Source organism: Pseudophryne corroboree, chromosome 2 (assembly GCF_028390025.1).
Source record: "Pseudophryne corroboree isolate aPseCor3 chromosome 2, aPseCor3.hap2, whole genome shotgun sequence".
NCBI lineage: Eukaryota > Metazoa > Chordata > Amphibia > Anura > Myobatrachidae > Pseudophryne > Pseudophryne corroboree.
The window spans coordinates 195,657,972-195,675,985 of record NC_086445.1 but is presented as its reverse complement, the minus strand read 5'-3'; the positions used below and the strand labels follow the sequence as shown (position 1 = coordinate 195,675,985).

The 18,014-nt window shown below is 49.3% G+C and overlaps 1 protein-coding gene across 1 annotated transcript in view; it reads left to right on the top strand.

The window, feature by feature from the left end:
* Positions 1 to 283: 283 nt before the first annotated feature.
* LOC135008417 (gametocyte-specific factor 1-like) overlaps positions 284 to 18,014 on the top strand; it is a 525,710-nt gene continuing 507,979 nt past the window's right edge. Inside the window, exon 1 of the mRNA XM_063952201.1 lies at positions 284 to 416. The gene's annotated coding sequence lies outside the window, so the exon portion shown is untranslated. The remainder of the gene's footprint in view (positions 417 to 18,014) is intronic.

Below are 18,014 nucleotides of genomic sequence, written 5' to 3'. Positions count from 1 at the left end.
TTAGGGACCTGGCTACTGCTGTCTCATAGGGATAAAAATATGCACTAGAATAACTTTTTTTTTTTTTTGGCTACAACCAAAAGTTAGATTTGACTGCGTGGGTCCATTCAACAAACTTATGCATGCCAATTTATATATATAGATAATAGCCATATAAATATAATTATCCGCTCTTTTTGGAATTAGTTGTTAAAGACGAGCCCTGTGAAAGGTATAATAAATAATACACACTTACAGTACAGAAGAAAATGGCGGCAAAGTGAGCATTTCCATCATTATCAGGGCGGAGGGCGGAGCAGCACCTGAGGGAGAGCGGAGCGCAGTCGCAGTGTGACGCCGTCACTCCCAGTCACGCACACCGGGAGAGCGCAGGCCGGGTTTAGCCGCAGCAGAGGAGCAGGACGCGATCAGCCACGGTAACGGCGGGAGGAGGGTAGCGCCAGATAGGTGACAGCGGTTTCCGTGTGCTGCCTGGGTGCCGGAGGGACTCACACGGTCGGGCCGGCATCCTACAGTCGTTTCTAGATAATGAATAAAAAGTTAATGGAAGATGTGACGTGGCGGGTGGATTCCCATATTGATTATATGGCAGCCATATTTTTCTTGCATTTATATGTTTTACAATCATAACTCGGAGCTTGAGGTTGGTGTGGAAGACGAATGGGGTTGGGGCTGGAGTCGGAGTGGCATGGCGCGGTTTTAGCAATATACACAGAAGAGCAGGTACAGGGGCTCCTAATATTGGTGGCCCCTGAATTTAAGGGGGGGTGGGGGGTTATGTGCTTATCCCTACTTGTTGTCTGTATGTCTTGTGCTCTGCCAGTCTCCATCACCTGCACACTGCTACAGTCCTAGGAAGCCATTACCAAGCAGCCGCAGTGTAATATGTACCAGAAGTGGGTAACACTGCTCTGACCACACCAGGTTTCAAGGCTTTCTTTTTTTTTTTTTTTCTTCATTGTCCGTATTTTGGGCGGGATGTATTAACATACCTCGCCGGTTACCGCAGCGATGTTGATCGCGTATGTACCAACATATGCGATCAACATCGCGATGCGGTGACGGAGGCCCCCCGCGATACCTGTTAGGTGGTCTGCGGGGGGTCTCCGTCACCTCCATGGGGTCCCCACACTGCCTTGATGCCGGGTAGCAGCAGCAGGCTGCCCCCGGCGCCGCCTCCTCCTCCCCCCTGCAGCCGGAAGGACGTCCGGCTGCGTTGCTAGGGGGTGGAGGAGATTACCTTCCGGGTCCGGGGCATCATGGAGGAAGGTAAGCTGGGGGGGAGGGGGGTCTGCGGCGGTGTCGACGGTTGCGGCGGTCGGCGAAAAGAAGCCCATAGGCTTCTATAGGGTATCGCCATCCAGAGATGGCGATACCCTGGACGCCGAAAACGCGGCGGTAGGGTGTTAGTAAATATGAAAATGCGGTAAAACCCCCGTTTTCGGGGGTTTTACCGCATTTTTGCTTTAGTACATCCCGCCCTTTATAAGGTGTAGGGCAGTGGTTCCCAAACTTTTTTGAATCACGGCGCCCTAGAGTATCAGAATTTTTTTCACGGCACCCCTAGGCCAATAATTTCTTATTGAGAAATTTAGAAAGAAATATTAAATTAAGTAGATTGTGTTTATAGGTCATCCTTAGGCTCAATTTTGTGGTGAGGGACAAGATTTGCTTCTGTTTGTCCCCATATTTTATGACTGACAGCCACCAGCACTAGTTTTGCCTTTTATATTGACCATAAATAATTTTGAATTGGTCCTGGACCACCAACCCAGGGCACCCCTGCAAGTGTCCCGAGGCACCCCAGGGAGCCACGGCACACAGTTTGGGAACCACTGGTGTAGGGGTTTCTTTTGGTAGCACTCTGATATACTTGGACATTTTATTTTTAGGCCTTATGAGGGCATAAAAGTGCTTAACTCCCCCCCCCCAAAAAAAAAAAAAAAAATCGATAGGCCAATGTTTTCTTCATATGATCCTGAGCAAATGCATAAGAAACTACTTCTAAAAATAGTAACAGATGCTGAAATTTAGTGGTGTGTGTACAGCATGTATATGTGTGTGTATATAGAATTTTTCTCTTACGTCCTAGAGGATGCTGGGGACTCCAAAAAGACAATGGGGTATAGACGGGATCCGCAGGAGCTTGGGCACACTGAAAAGACATAGGGGTATATGCAATTGCGGTCGAATTGCCGCAAAAGTGGAAAAACGGGGTATTTTCGACAAAAAAAATGTCGAATTGGATTAGACAATGCAATACAGTACTTTCCGACAAAAAAACGGACGTTTCAGATTCGACTTTTTGCAATTCGACATTTTTAAAATTTGACATGTCTGCAGTGGTAAAAATGCGGCTTTTCGACTTAAGTATATTCAATTGAAGAATGTCGATTCGACAACAGTGCTTTTCGACAGTAATTTCGTCAATTTCATTCCGCCTCACTTTGCTGGCGGAATCTAATAATTTTTTTTTAAAAACATGTTTTTTTTGTGTGTTTTTTTTTTTTTTTTTTTTTTTTTTTTTTTTTATTGCTAATAGCATATCTATTTATATTAGAATGGATTATGTACTTGGTTTGTCTATTAGGAAACACAAGTATTATTTACATATTTTTTAAAAGATAATTTTTTTTTTACTGACAGAGAGCATGGTTTTCAGTGGGAATGAGTTAAAATGCTGAAAAAAATGCGTGGGGTCCCCCCTCTTAAGCATAACCAGCCTCGGGCTCTTTGAGCCGGTCCTGGTTGTAAAAATATGGGGGGGGAAATTGACAGGGGATCCCCCGTATTTTTAGAACCAGCACCGGGCTCTGCGTCCGGTCCTGGTGCAAAAAATACGGGGGACAAAAGACGTAGGGGTCCCCCGTATTTTTAACACCAGCATTGGGCTCCACTAGCCGGGGGACACTTTTATATCGGTCCCTGCGACCGTGGCATTAAATCCCCAACTAGTCACCCCTGGCCGGGGTACCGAGGAGGAATGGGGACCCCTTAAATCAAGGGGTCACCCCCTCCAGCCACCCAAGGGCCAGGGGTGAAGCCCGAGGCTGACCCCTCCCATCCATGGGCTGCGGATGGGGGGCTGATAGCCTTGTGACAAATAAAAGTAGAATCCACGGTGTACCTGAAAATAAAATTATACTCTCCTAAATCCAATGTAGCTGTCCTGTTCTTTTTTTTGTAATCCACGTACTTGGCAAAAAAAAAAAAACCGCATACCCTAACCACGCACTGAAAGGGGTCCCATGTTTACACATGGGACCCCTTTCCCCCCGAATGCTGAGACCCCCTGTGACTCCTGTCACAGAGGGTCCCTTTCAATGCGTGGTTCGGGTATGCGGTTTGTTTTTTTGGCAAGTACATGGATTACAAAAAAGAGCAGGACAGCTACACTGGATTTAGGTGAGTATAATTTTATTTTCAGGTACTCCGTGGATTCATCTTGGAGACGTGGACAGAGTCAGCGTGTGAACATAGGTAAGTATGTGTTTGTCGGCATGTATGTAATAAAGTTTTACTTTCACGGTGTGCGTGTGCTGTTTTTATTTGGGTATTTTCTCTGACGTCCTAGTGGATGCTGGGGACTCCGTAAGGACCATGGGGGATAGACGGGCTCCGCAGGAGACTGGGCACTCTATAAGAAAGATTTGGTACTATCTGGTGTGCACTGGCTCCTCCCTCTATGCCCTTCCTCCAGACCTCAGTTAGATTTCAGTGCCCGGCCGAGCTGGATGCACACTAGGGGCTCTCCTGAGCTCCTAGAAAGAAAGTATATGTTAGGTTTTTTATTTTACAGTGAGACCTGCTGGCAACAGGCTCACTGCAACGAGGGACTAAGGGGAGAAGAAGCGAACCTACCTACCTGCTTGCAGCTAGCTTGGGCTTCTTAGGCTACTGGACACCATTAGCTCCAGAGGGATCGACCGCAGGACCCGTCCTTGGTGTTCGTTCCCGGAGCCGCGCCGCCGTCCCCTTTACAGAGCTAGAAGCAAGAAGATGGTCCGGAAAATCGTCGGCAGAAGACTTCAGTCTTCACCAAGGTAGCGCACAGCACTGCAGCTGTGCGCCATTGCTCCTCATACACACTTCACACTCCGGTCACTGAGGGTGCAGGGCGCTGGGGGGCGGGGGGGGGGGGGCGGCCGGCCCTGAGCAGCAATAAAAAAACACCTTGGCTGGCAAAATAACCACAATATACAGCCCCAGAGGCTATATATGTGGTAATTACCCCTGCCAGAATACAGAAAAAAGCGGGAGAAAAGTCCTCCGAAAAAGGGGCGGAGCCATCTCCCTCAGCACACTGGCGCCATTTCTCCCTCACTGTTCCGCTGGAAGGAAGCTCCCTGACTCTCCCCTGCAGTCTACACTACAGAAAGGGTAAAAAAGAGAGGGGGGGCACTAAATTTAGGCGCAGTATAACTTATAGCAGCTATAAGGGGACATAATTCAGTTAGTCCCTGCATTATATAGCGCTCTGGTGTGTGCTGGCATACTCTCTCTCTGTCTCCCCAAAGGGCTTTTGTGGGGTCCTGTCTCCTTTAAGAGCATTCCCTGTGTGTGTGCGGTGTGTCGGTACGGCTGTGTCGACATGTTTGATGAGGAGGCTTATGTGGAGGCGGAGCAGATGCCTATGAATGTGATGTCACCCCCTGCGGGGCAGACACCTGAGTGGATGGATTTATGGAAGGAATTACGTGCACGTGTCGACTCCTTACATAATAAATTTGACGACATTCCAAATGCGGGACAGCCGGCTTCTCAGCTCGTGCCTGCCCAGACAATTCAAAGGCCATCAGGGGCTCTGAAACGCCCACTACCTCAGATGGCAGACACAGATGTCGACACGGATACTGATACCAGTGTCGACGACGATGAGTCAAATTTAATGTCCACTAGGGCCATTCGTTGCATGATTGAGGCAATGAAAGAGGTATTACACATTTCTGATATAAACCCAGGTACCTCAAAAAAGGGTATTATGTTTGGGGAGAAAAAACTACCAATAGTTTTTCCCCTATCTGAAGAATTGAATGAGGTGTGTGAAGAAGCGTGGGCTTTCCCCGATAAAAAATTGTTGCTTTCAAAAAAATTACTAATGGCGTTCCCTTTCTCGCCAGAGGATAGGTCACGTTGGGAAACTCCCCCTAGGGTGGATAAAGCGCTCACACGTTTGTCTAAAAAGGTGGCACTACCGTCTCCGGATACGGCCGCCCTAAAGGAACCTGCTGATAGGAAGCAGGAGGCTATCCTAAAGTCTATATATACACACACTGGTGTTATACTGAGACCAGCTATTGCTTCAGCGTGGATGTGCAGTGCTGCTGCTGCTTGGTCAGATTCCCTGTCGGAAAATATTGACACCCTAGACAGGGACACTATATTGCTAACCGTAGAGCATATAAAAGACTCAGTCTTGTACATGAGAGATGCACAGAGGGAGATCTGCCGGCTGGCATCTAGAATAAGTGCTTTGTCCATTTCTGCTAGGAGAGGCTTATGGACTCGGCAGTGGGCGGGGGATGCAGATTCTAAAAGGCACATGGAAGTTTTGCCTTATAAGGGTGATGAGTTATTCGGGGATGGTCTCTCAGACCTTGTTTCCACAGCAACAGCTGGGAAGTCAGCATTTTTGCCCCATGTCCCCTCACAGCCTAAGAAAGCGCCGTATTATCAGGTACAGTCCTTTCGACCCCAGAAAAACAGGCGTGGAAAAGGCGGGTCCTTTCTGTCTAGAGGCAGAGGAAGGGGAAAAAGCTGCAACACACAGCAGGTTCCCAGGAACAAAAGTCCTCCCCCGCTTCTTCCAAATCCGCCGCATGACGGTGGGGCTCCACAGGCGGAGCCAGGTACGGTGGGGGGCCGCCTCAAAAATTTCAGCGATCAGTGGGTTCGCTCACGGGTGGATCCCTGGATCCTTCAAGTAGTCTCTCAGGGGTACAAGCTGGAATTCGAGGCACCTCCCCCCCGCCGTTTCCTCAAATCGGCCTTACCGACCACTCCCTCGGGCAGGGAGGCTGTACTAGAGGCAATTCACAAGCTGTATTCCCAGCAGGTGATAGTCAAGGTGCCCCTACTTCAACAAGAACGGGGTTACTATTCCACACTGTTTGTGGTACCGAAACCGGACGGTTCGGTGAGACCCATTTTAAATTTGAAATCCTTGAACACATACATAAAAAGATTCAAGTTCAAGATGGAATCACTCAGGGCGGTTATTGCAAGCCTGGACGAGGGGGATTACATGGTATCCCTGGACATCAAGGATGCTTACCTGCATGTCCCAATTTACCTTCCTCACCAGGAGTACCTCAGATTTGTGGTACAGGATTGCCATTACCAATTCCAGACACTACCGTTTGGACTGTCCACGGCACCGAGGGTGTTTACCAAGGTAATGGCAGAAATGATGATACTCCTTCGAAAAAAGGGAGTTTTAATTATCCCGTACTTGGACGATCTCCTAATAAAGGCGAGGTCCAGGGAGCAGTTACTGGTCGGAGTAGCACTATCTCGGGAAGTGCTACAACAGCATGGCTGGATTCTAAACATTCCAAAGTCACAACTGGTTCCTTCCACACGCTTACTGTTCCTGGGGATGATTTTGGACACAGAACAGAAAAAAGTGTTTCTCCCGCAGGAGAAAGCCAAGGAGCTGTCATCTCTAGTCAGAGACCTCCTAAAACCAAAACGGGTATCTGTGCATCACTGCACACGAGTCCTGGTAAAAATGGTGGCTTCATACAAAGCAATTCCATTCGGCAGGTTCCATGCAAGGACCTTCCAGTGGGACCTCTTGGACAAGTGGTCGGGATCGCATCTTCAGATGCATCAACTGATAACCCTGTCTCCAGGGACCAGGGTGTCTCTACTGTGGTGGCTGCAGAGTGCTCATCTTCTAGAGGGCCGCAGATTCGGCATACAGGACTGGGTCCTGGTGACCACGGATGCCAGCCTTCGAGGCTGGGGCGCAGTCGCACAGGGAAGAAATTTCCAGGGACTTTGGTCAAGTCAGGAGTCGTCCCTACACATAAATATTCTGGAACTGAGGGCCATTTACAATGCCCTAAGTCAGGCAAGGCCCCTGCTTCAAAACCAGCCGGTTCTGATCCAGTCAGACAACATCACGGCAGTCGCCCATGTAAACCGACAGGGCGGCACAAGAAGCAGGATGGCGATGGCAGAAGCCACAAGGATTCTCCGATGGGCGGAAAATCACGTACTAGCACTGTCAGCAGTGTTCATTCCGGGAGTGGACAACTGGGAAGCAGACTTCCTCAGCAGACACGACCTACACCCGGGAGAGTGGGGACTTCATCCAGAAGTCTTCCTACTGTTGATAAACCGTTGGGAAAGGCCACAGGTGGACATGATGGCGTCCCGCCTCAACAAAAAGCTAAAGAGATATTGCGCCAGGTCAAGGGACCCTCAGGCGATAGCTGTGGACGCTCTAGTGACACCATGGGTGTACCAGTCGGTTTATGTGTTCCCTCCTCTGCCTCTCATACCAAAGGTACTGAGAATAATAAGAAGGCGAGGAGTAAGAACGATACTCGTGGTTCCGGATTGGCTAAGAAGAGCTTGGTACCCAGAACTTCAAGAAATGTTATCAGAGGACCCATGGCCTCTACCGCTCAGACAGGATCTGCTACAGCAGGGACCCTGTCTGTTCCAAGACTTACCGCGGCTGCGTTTGACGGCATGGCGGTTGAATTCCGGATCCTAAAGGAAAAGGGCATTCCGGAGGAAGTCATTCCTACGCTGATAAAAGCCAGGAAAGAAGTAACCGCAAACCATTATCACCGCATTTGGCGAAAATATGTTGCGTGGTGTGAGGCCAGGAAGGCCCCTACAGAGGAATTTCAGCTGGGTCGTTTTCTGCACTTCCTACAGTCGGGAGTGACTATGGGCCTAAAATTGGGTTCCATTAAGGTCCAGATTTCGGTTCTGTCGATTTTTCTTCCAGAAAGAACTGGCTTCACTGCCTGAAGTTCAGACTTTTGTAAAGGGAGTGCTTCATATTCAGCCCCCTTTTGTGCCTCCTGTGGCACCTTGGGATCTCAATGTGGTGTTGAGTTTCCTAAAATCACATTGGTTTGAACCACTTGAAACTGTGGATCTGAAATATCTCACGTGGAAAGTGGTCATGATATTGGCCTTGGCTTCTGCCAGGCGTGTGTCAGAATTGGCGGCTTTGTCATGTAAAAGCCCTTATCTGATTTTCCATATGGATAGGGCAGAATTGAGGACTCGTCCCCAGTTTCTCCCTAAGGTGGTATCAGCTTTTCACTTGAACCAACCTATTGTGGTGCCTGCAGCTACTAGGGACTTGGAGGATTCCAAGTTACTGGACGTAGTCAGGGCCTTGAAAATTTATGTTTCCAGGACGGCTGGAGTCAGGGAAACTGACTCGCTTTTTATCCTGTATGCACCCAACAAAATAGGTGCTCCTGCTTCTAAGCAGACTATTGCTCGCTGGATTTGTAGCACAATTCAGCTGGCGCATTCTGCGGCTGGATTGCCGCATCCTAAATCGGTGAAAGCCCATTCCACGAGGAAGGTGGGCTCATCTTGGGCTGCTGCCCGAGGGGTCTCGGCTTTACAACTTTGCCGAGCTGCAACTTGGTCAGGGGCAAACACGTTTGCTAAATTCTACAAATTTGATACCCTGGCTGAGGAGGACCTTGAGTTATCTCATTCGGTGCTGCAGAGTCATCCGCACTCTCCCGCCCGTTTGGGAGCTTTGGTATAATCCCCATGGTCCTTACGGAGTCCCCAGCATCCACTAGGACGTCAGAGAAAATAAGAATTTACTCACCGGTAATTCTATTTCTCGTAGTCCGTAGTGGATGCTGGGCGCCCATCCCAAGTGCGGATTGTCTGCAATACTTGTATATAGTTATTGTCTAACTAAAGGGTTATTGTTGAGCCATCTGTTGAGAGGCTCAGTTGTTATCATACTGTTAACTGGGTATTGTATCACGAGTTATACGGTGTGATTGGTGTGGCTGGTATGAGTCCTACCCGGGATTTAAAATCCTTCCTTATTGTGTCTGCTCTTCCGGGCACAGTATCCTAACTGAAGTCTGGAGGAGGGTCATAGTGGGAGGAGCCAGTGCACACCAGTAGTCTAAAGCTTTCTTTTAGTTGTGCCCAGTCTCCTGCGGAGCCGCTATTCCCCATGGTCCTTACGGAGTCCCAGCATCCACTACGGACTACGAGAAATAGAATTACCGGTGAGTAAATTCTTATTTTCTTACGTCCTAGAGGATGCTGTGGACTCCGTAAGGACCATGGGGTATAGACGGGCTCCGCAGGAGACATGGGCACTATAAAGAACTTTTAGATGGGTGTGCACTGGCTCCTCCCTCTATGCCCTCCTCCAGACCTCAGTTAGATCCTATGCCCAGAGGAGACTGGGTGCACTACAGGGCAGCTCTCCTGAGTTTCTCTGAAAAAGACTTTTGTTAGGTTTTTTTATTTTCAGAGAGCACTGCTGGCAACAGGCTCCCTGCATCGTGGGACTGAGGGGAGAGAAGCAGACCTACTTAAATGATAGGCTCTGCTTCTTAGGCTACTGGACACCATTAGCTCCAGAGGGTTGGAACGCAGGTCTCTCCCTCGCCGTTCGTATTGGAGCCGCACCGCCGTCGTCCTCGCAGAGCCGGAAGATAGAAGCCGGGTGAGTATAAGAAGAAAGAATTCTTCAGATCTTCCTCTGAGGTAACGTGCAGCGGTAACGCTGCGCGCCACTGCTCACACACACACACACACACACACACACACACACACACACACACACACACACACACACACACACACACACACACACACGGCACTGAAGGGCGCAGGGGGGGTGCCCTGGGCAGCAATAATAAACCTCTAGGGACTGGTTAACATATATATATATATATATATATATATATTTCTCTGACGTCCTAGTGGATGCTGGGACTCCGTCAGGACCATGGGGAATAGCGGCTCCGCAGGAGACGGGGCACAAAAGTAAAAGCTTTAGGATCAGGTGGTGTGCACTGGCTCCTCCCCCTATGACCCTCCTCCAAGCCTCAGTTAGGTTTTTGTGCCCGTCCAAGCAGGGTGCAATCTAGGTGGCTCTCATAAAGAGCTGCTTAGAGTAAAAGTTTTGATAGGTTTCTTATTTTCTTTTTTTTTTTTTGAGAAAATTTTTATTGAACTTTTAACAAGATATTCATAAGATATACATTACAGGTATCACACATTGGTACATATCGCATTCAACTGTCAAATAGCAGTGGCAGAGTATCTATCTATGTACAATATCGAGTGAGTAAAGAATCAAACAGGCACGCATGCCAATGTATAGAAAGCTGTCAATAGATAGTGTAATACATTTGGTGTGTACCGTAGCTAAGGGCGAAGGAATATCTCTTAATGAAGCATTATAGCTTATAAAAGAAAAACAAAGAGTAAGTTTAAGATTAGAAGTAGAAGAGAAAAGAGGCAAGGAGGGGGAAGAGAAAAGAAGGGAGGGAGGATTGGGAAGGGAGGAAAGGGAGGAATGGTCGGGCGGTCCCAGTCGCCTGGGCAGTGCGTCAGATTATCCTCAGTTGGATAGGGTATTGTGATGGTTCCCATTATCTTATATGGTAGTTAGTGGAGGTTCAGCACCGTAGTGTGACGTCCAGGGTGACCACGTATTGCTAAAATTATCAGGGGTGTCCCGGAGAACCGCTGTAATACGTTCCAATCTATAGGTTTGCCATATAGCATTAATGGTAGCAGGGGTCGTGGGGGGTGACAGAGATTTCCAGTTAGCCGCGATTTGGCATTTGGCCGTATTTAAAATATGCTTAATTAGCTTTTGTTGGTGGCGAGGGGTGTGAGGTATTGGGCGAGAGAGCAGGGAATAGAGAGGAGACATCGGGATCGTCAATCCGAGGACCTTAAAGATAAGTCTATGGACCCTAGTCCAATATCCCTTAATTTGCGGGCAGTTCCACCAAATATGCAACAGGGTTCCGCGCTGGCCGCATTGACGCCAACAGTTATCCGAGCAGGAGGGGTAAATTGAATGGAGACGCGATGGTACCTGGTACCAACGGTAATATAGTTTGTAGGCATTTTCTTTAATTCGGACCGAAATGGAGCTCGTGGAAATTTCTTGCCTGATCTCAGACCACTCATCTGTCGTCAGGGTTTCACCTACCTCCCGCTCCCACGCTACTTCGTGGGGTTCCTTCGGGGGCGAGTTGTGAGCTAATAAGATTTGATATATAGTTGAGAGTAAGCCTTTAGTTGATCGGCAGGTACAGCAGAGGGATTCAAAGCTCGTTTTACCTCCCACGGGCGGTGTTCCGGAGATAGAGGCAAAAAAGTGGCGTATCTGCAAGAATTGATAAAAGGTTGAGCGTGGGAGCGAGAAACGGGATTGTAAGACGTCAAACGTGGGGAACGTGTGTAGCGGGGCGATGTCTAGAAGGAAAAGTGAGTTATGGCTGGTCCAGGACTCAAAAGCTAAGTGGTTCTCCCCTGGCGGGAATGCCGGGTTGTTCCACAGAGGGGTGAGTAGAGGGTGAAAGGAGCGTAGCCGGTAAAGACGTGAGCAAAGGTCCCATATGGCAAGGGTGAATTTCACTGTGGGCAACAGCGAGGAAGCTGGGGGACGGCTATTCGGTCGACACCAGAGCAAGCTGTAGGGGGAATATCTGTGGAGTGTGGTAGTCTCTAGTTGCGTCCAGATTCTGTGTCCAGGATTATCGTGTCAAAGGACACATGTGGTTAAGTGAGCAGCTCTATAGTATTTAAGGAGGTCAGGAACTCCTAGACCCCCTTCTAGACGATGCTTTTGGAGGATTCGCATCTTTACTCTGGGCTTTCGCCCTGCCCAGATAAATCTGGTGAGGTCTGCTTGAAGATTTTTAAGGATTGAGGTGGGGACGTGGATGGGAAGAGTTTGCCATAGATATAACAGACGGGGCAGTAGTGTCATCTTAACGGCCGTCATACGTCCAAACCAAGACAGAATGTATTTATTCCACTTTGTCATATCGTGTTTAATAGAGGTTAAGAGTCTGGGAAAGTTGGCAGCATAGAGACTAGAGTAGGACTTAGTGAGATAGATGCCCAGGTATTTGAGTTTATCAGCTCGCCAAGCACATGGGAAGGCGGCCTGTAGGAGTCGAAGATCTGGGTCCGCGACATGTAGGGCTAATATTTCGGTTTTGTCTGAGTTAATGTTGTAATTTGAAAATCTGCTATACGTAGCTATCTCCTCTATCAGATGTGGGAGGGAGGCAGGTGGGTCAGTCAGGGTGAGAATGACGTCATCGGCATATAGAGCAATTTTGTGATTGTGAGCTCCCGACATGACACCAGATATGTTACGGTTTAGTCTAATTCTAGCTGCCAACGGTTCCATAATAAGGGCGAAGAGTAGGGGGGAAAGGGGACAGCCCTGTCGGGTGCCGTTGCGTATGGGAAGAGGATCAGAGGAGAGGCCATTAATTAAGATAGAGGCTGAGGGGTTCTGATACAGCGAAGTAACGCCTTTATAGAAGGCGCCATGCAGGCCCATATTTAGGAGTGTTTGTTGTAGGAATGGCCAAGCTACCCTATCGAAGGCCTTTTCTGCGTCGAGAGCCACGACCAGCGTCGGGAGAGACTTGTCTTGTGCCAACTGGATAAGGTCAATGAGGTGCCTGGTATTATCTGCGGCTTGTCTGGAGGGAATGAAACCGACCTGGTCGGGGTGAATGAGGGCGGGCAAGAATGGAGCAAGTCTATTAGCCAAGATTTTGGCGAAAAGCTTTAGGTCCACATTCAAGAGCGAGATGGGTCGATAGTTCTTCATCTCCATCGGGTCCCTGTCAGGTTTCGGAATGAGGATAAGGTTGGCCCTGGTGGTGGCTGCATCGAATGAGTCCCCATCTAGGATTGCGTTAAACAGAGATTGGAGCATGGGGAGCAAAGAGGTAGTGAATTTTTTATAATATTTGGGGGCGGTGAAGCCATCAGGGCCAGGGGCTGCGGTGTGGCGTAACTGCTGAATGGCCACTGAGATTTCCTCTGTGGAAATGGGGGCATTGAGTGTCAATATATCCGAGTCGGAAAGTTTAGGGAGTTTGCAAGTGGAAAGATAGTCTCGGAGTTTAGAGACGTGATCAGGATCTGCAACAAGAGTGGAAGGGAGATTGTACAAGGATGTATAATAATCCCGGAATTGGGCGGCCATTCGCGATGGATCATATGTGGTAGACCCGTCCGCACAGCGTAGGGATATAATGCGATTTTGAGTGCGTTTCGCTCTTAGTTTTTGGGCTAGCAGGGTGTCAGCCTTATCAGATTTCTCATAGAACCTTTGGCGTGCCCATAAGAGTGCCTTGACTGCCTTTTTGGTGAGGATTTGGGATAGCTGAACTTTAACTGCTAGGAGTTTGGAATATGTTTTCTTTCTGGGGCGGCGCTGATGCAGAAGGGTCAAGGCGGCAAGTTCTGTTTCTAAAACTCGGATCCGTTGGGCTTCAGTTTTCTTTTGGGCAGCCGAAAGGCTTATAAGGTAACCTCGGATGGTGGCCTTATGTGCTTCCCATATTAGGGAGGGAGAGACGTCAGGAGTCGCATTTTCCGCATAATAGTTAGCTAAGGCGGTGGCAATATCAGCTACGGTGCATTTTTTAAGCAGAAGAGATTCATTTAGCCGCCAGAATCTGGTGGGGAGGGGTGAAGAGGATGAGATCTCGAGCAAAACAGCGGAGTGGTCCGACCAGGAGATAGGGAGCGTCTGGGCACTGAGGAGTTTACGAGTAGTGTCTCGGTCGACGAACATATAGTCTATGCGGGTATAGAGGTCGTGGGGCGGGGAGTAGTGAGTGAAACCCTTCGCTGAGGGGTACAAGGTCCTCCAACTGTCATACAGGTTATATAGTGTTAAATGCGTCTGCAGACGCTTGGCTAGTTTGGCGGGAGTAGAAGTAGTAGGGGCGGGGCGAGATCTGTCATGGAGTGGATCCAGCGTGACATTGCAGTCTCCACCAATTATAATCGTGCCCGTAGGAAGGCGGGATAGGCTGTCAAAAAAGGCTGTAAATAGAGAGCCCTGCTGCGCATTAGGGGCATATATGGAAGCCAAGATCAGGGGAGCTTGGTTATAGGAACATGAAAGGATAACGTAACGGCCCTGGGGGTCCAAGATAGTATCATGAACAGTTATAGGGAGGCCTCGACGTATCATAATAGCGGTTCCCCTTCGTTTGGTAGGCATGTTTGAATAATAGACATGTGGAAATTGTTTGCAGGACATAGAGGGGTGTGGGGGTTTAAAATGAGTCTCCTGAATTAGTACCACATCAGATTTTTGTCTGTTAAAGAATTGGATGGCCATGGCTCGTTTGGTGGGAGAGTTAAGGCCATTAGCATTAACCGATATAATTTTCAGGGTCATGGTGGGAAGAACTGTGGGTGACGCAAATAGAGGGGCGGGATGGGAGCTGTCCGACCATGGGGATGGAGAGGGGGAAAGGAGAAATAGAGACAGAGAGAAAAGGGGAAAGGGACTGTATGAAAATACAGAGGGGGAGAACCTTTTCCTGTAGAAGGGCAAGGTTTAACATTAAAAGGAAAAACGCCATCCTGGCGTATCCTTCGGGGGGGGACGTGGCATTGTGACAGAACGATAAGTAGGGTAAGGAGGGGTATAGGGGAGGGAGAGGTTGTAATAGGAACGACCAAGTGACAGGGGGGAATAAAGGTAGCGAGGAGGATCGCATTATTGAGATAAATAGGAGTAGTGTGAGCGGTATAGATATGATGAGGGAGAAGGATAAAGCATGCAATGGTGTCGGATACTAAACCAACATCGGTCCTACCAGGAGACTATGAACAGTAACAAATGAGCGCCACGCTAATCATAGGCCAACATGAACAAACATGAAAACATACTATAGAAATAATAAAAACATAAATAAAATTTGAAAAAAGAAAACAGCTTGACGCTCACGCGTAGCCAAGTGGACCGCGCCGTCCGAGGCGTCGCAGCCAGTCGGCCACGCAGAGGGCCTGAGTAAATACATGTGATCACTTAGCGCGTCAAGGCAGTAGAGTATGCAGATTAGGGTATTCAGCAACTATACGTATCACATTTAACAAGGATTATATCATGGGGTGCCTGCGAGCAGTCAAGTAGAGGACTACTCCGGGGCCGGGGCCCTTGGGCTTGAGATTAAGGGTGACATCTGGTCTTGGGTCAAAATCGACATCAGTCTAACCAGGAGATTATGAATAATAACAATAACAAGTGTGCACTATGTTAATCATAAACCAACATGAACAGACATGATAACATACTATAGAAGTAAAAATAAATAAATAAAAGAAAAAAGAAAAACTATTTGACTCTCATGCGTAATCAAGTGGACAGCACCGCCCATGGCGTCGCAGCGACTCGGCCACGCGGAGAGCCTGAAAAACATATATGAAAACATGGCAAACCGAAGTATGAAGGCCTTCATACTATAGAAATAAAAAATAAAAATAAATAAATAAGACAAAAATATAAATGGAGAACTATTTGACTCTCGCGCGTAACCAAGTGGAGAGCACCGCCCATGGCGCCGTAGCCAGCAGGTCACACGTAGAGCCTGAAAAACGTATATGAATACGTGGCGAACCGAGGTATGTAAGCTTTCAGTAATTGAGTGTACATTTAACACGGGTATCTGAAATCTTTCAAGTAGAAGACCATTCCGGGGCTGGGGCCCGTGGGCTTGAGATTGAGGGTGACATCTGGTCTTGGGTTGATTCAGGAAGATCTTCAAAAATGCCAAAAGTTTTAAGTAGATCAGCTCCTTGCGTTGGTGTCTTGACTGTGAAAGTCTTCCCATTCTGCGTTACCTGCAGTGAGAAGGGGAAGCCCCACTTATATTTTATGGAGTGGGCTCGGAGAACCTTGGTAATATGTGCTAGGTCTCTGCGCTTCTTGAGTGTAGAGGGGGCAAGGTCCTGGAACAGCTGTAACTGGGAGCCCGCATAAGACACCGTCGTTAGACCTCTAGCCGCCAGCATGACCCGCTCTTTGGTGGCGTAGTAATGAAAACGTATAATGACGTCTCGTGGCGGTTGTGTCGGAGGCGGTCTAGGGCGGAGGGCCCTGTGGGCTCGGTCTAGCTGGAGAAGGGCCTCGGGGACATCCGGCGTCAGTTGTAAAAAAAGGCTCTCCAGATACTCAGGGAGAGAGCTGGGGGACACATTTTCAGGGATGTTGCGGACTCGGATGTTATTCCGACGATTGCGGTTGTCCATATCCTCTAGTTGTTCTTTGTACGCTTCCATATCTGCCCGAATATCCAAAAGTTCCTGTTCCACCACCGTTTGAAATTGGCAGACGTCGTCCACTTTGCGCTCTAGTGTATCTGTGCGGGAGCCCAAGTCGGCTATTTCGGATCTGAACTCGGTTAAAACCGACCTCATTTCTGACTGAATCGTTTTTGTAACGATAGCCACCACATCCTGAGTGGTCAATGGGCTGCTGGAGGTGGCGATGTCAGCTGGATCAAAGGATTGTTCAGTTGATGGGGAGCTCCGGGTGGAGGAGCCGGACTTCTCCCAAGCACGCAGGATACTAGCTTTAGGTATCTGAGAGTTCTTGCGGTTTTTTTGCGACATTGTAAATAGGGCGCTTTGTACCAATGTAATAGAATAATGCAATATGTATGGCAGAGCCCCCTGTCACTTCGTGGTCGTTATGCTTAAGGGGCCATGAGCTCTATGAGGCTCAGCGAGCGGGGAGAGAAATTTGGTTTGGTAATGGAGTGCAGGTCACACTTGCAGGTCGCTCTTGCGATGGGTAGGTGGGGTGAGGGCTATCCAAGCACCTGCACTGTGGGACCGCAGCTTTCCTCGTAGTTAGCGAGGGGAGGGTGGAGGGTCGGTGGTTCCGTGCCTCCAGGGCGCGGGCACTCCCCAGGAATCCAGGTTAGGATGCCGTGTCGTAGCAATAAGCAGCGGGCCGCGAGAGGGCTCACCCGTCGGGTCCGGTGGTGTCTAGGGGTCGCTTTGTCTGTCAGCAGGCAGTGATGATGGCCGGTGACCTCAGTGGGGTTCGGCAGGCAGGAATCAGTTTGGCATCACCCCACAGCTCCAGACACCCCCACAGGCAGTGGGGAGTGAGTGAGCTTTAGTTAATATAACAGTCCTGGATGTGATATCAATTTGGTGAGGTGTGGAGTTGTGAGCCAGATAGCTCAGAAAGGGCTCTCTATGTGGGCAGCCTGTGTGTACTGTAACTTTGAATCCAAGATGGCCGCCGCAGCTGTGACAGGCTGGAGGATGTCTCCTTGTGTGTGGAGCCCGTGGGTCCCTGGATGATTCCCTCCCTATAACCAGGTACCTGAGGGTCTTGGGGAGGTCTCCAGACTGCTGTGGGGTCCAAGGGGTGTCCGTAGGGCGCGTCCCGGGTCCCGCTGCGGCTGCGCGCCGCTCTGGAGCTTCCCGCCGGGCCTCCTCCAAACCCGAGGCCCCGGCTTCAGTGGTTGGCATAGGCCGCAATGCCGGATTCGTCCGCTGTATGACAGCGCTGTCCAGGGACGCACAGCAGGGCACTCTCCTGCGGCAAATACCCCACCTGGGTGTGTTTCACTCCAGGTTTGGCTGTGGATAAGGGGTATATTTGGGTTTATCCTTGGGAGCTCCTCCGCAGCACGTCTGCTCCAGGATACAGCTAGGCCACGCCCCTGGTTTCTTCTTTTCAGTGAGTCCTGCTGGCAACAGGCTCACTGCAACGAGGGACCTAGGGGAGAAGAAGTGAACTCACCTGCGTGCAGGATGGATTTGCTTCTTAGGCTACTGGACACTAGCTCCAGAGGGACGATCACAGGTACAGCCTGGATGGGTCACCGGAGCCGCGCCGCCGACCCCCTTGCAGATGCCGAAGTAAGAAGAGGTCCAGAAACCGGCGGCTGAAGGCTTTTCAGTCTTCATGAGGTAGCGCACAGCACTGCAGCTGTGCGCCATTGCGCTCAGGCACACTTCACACCGGC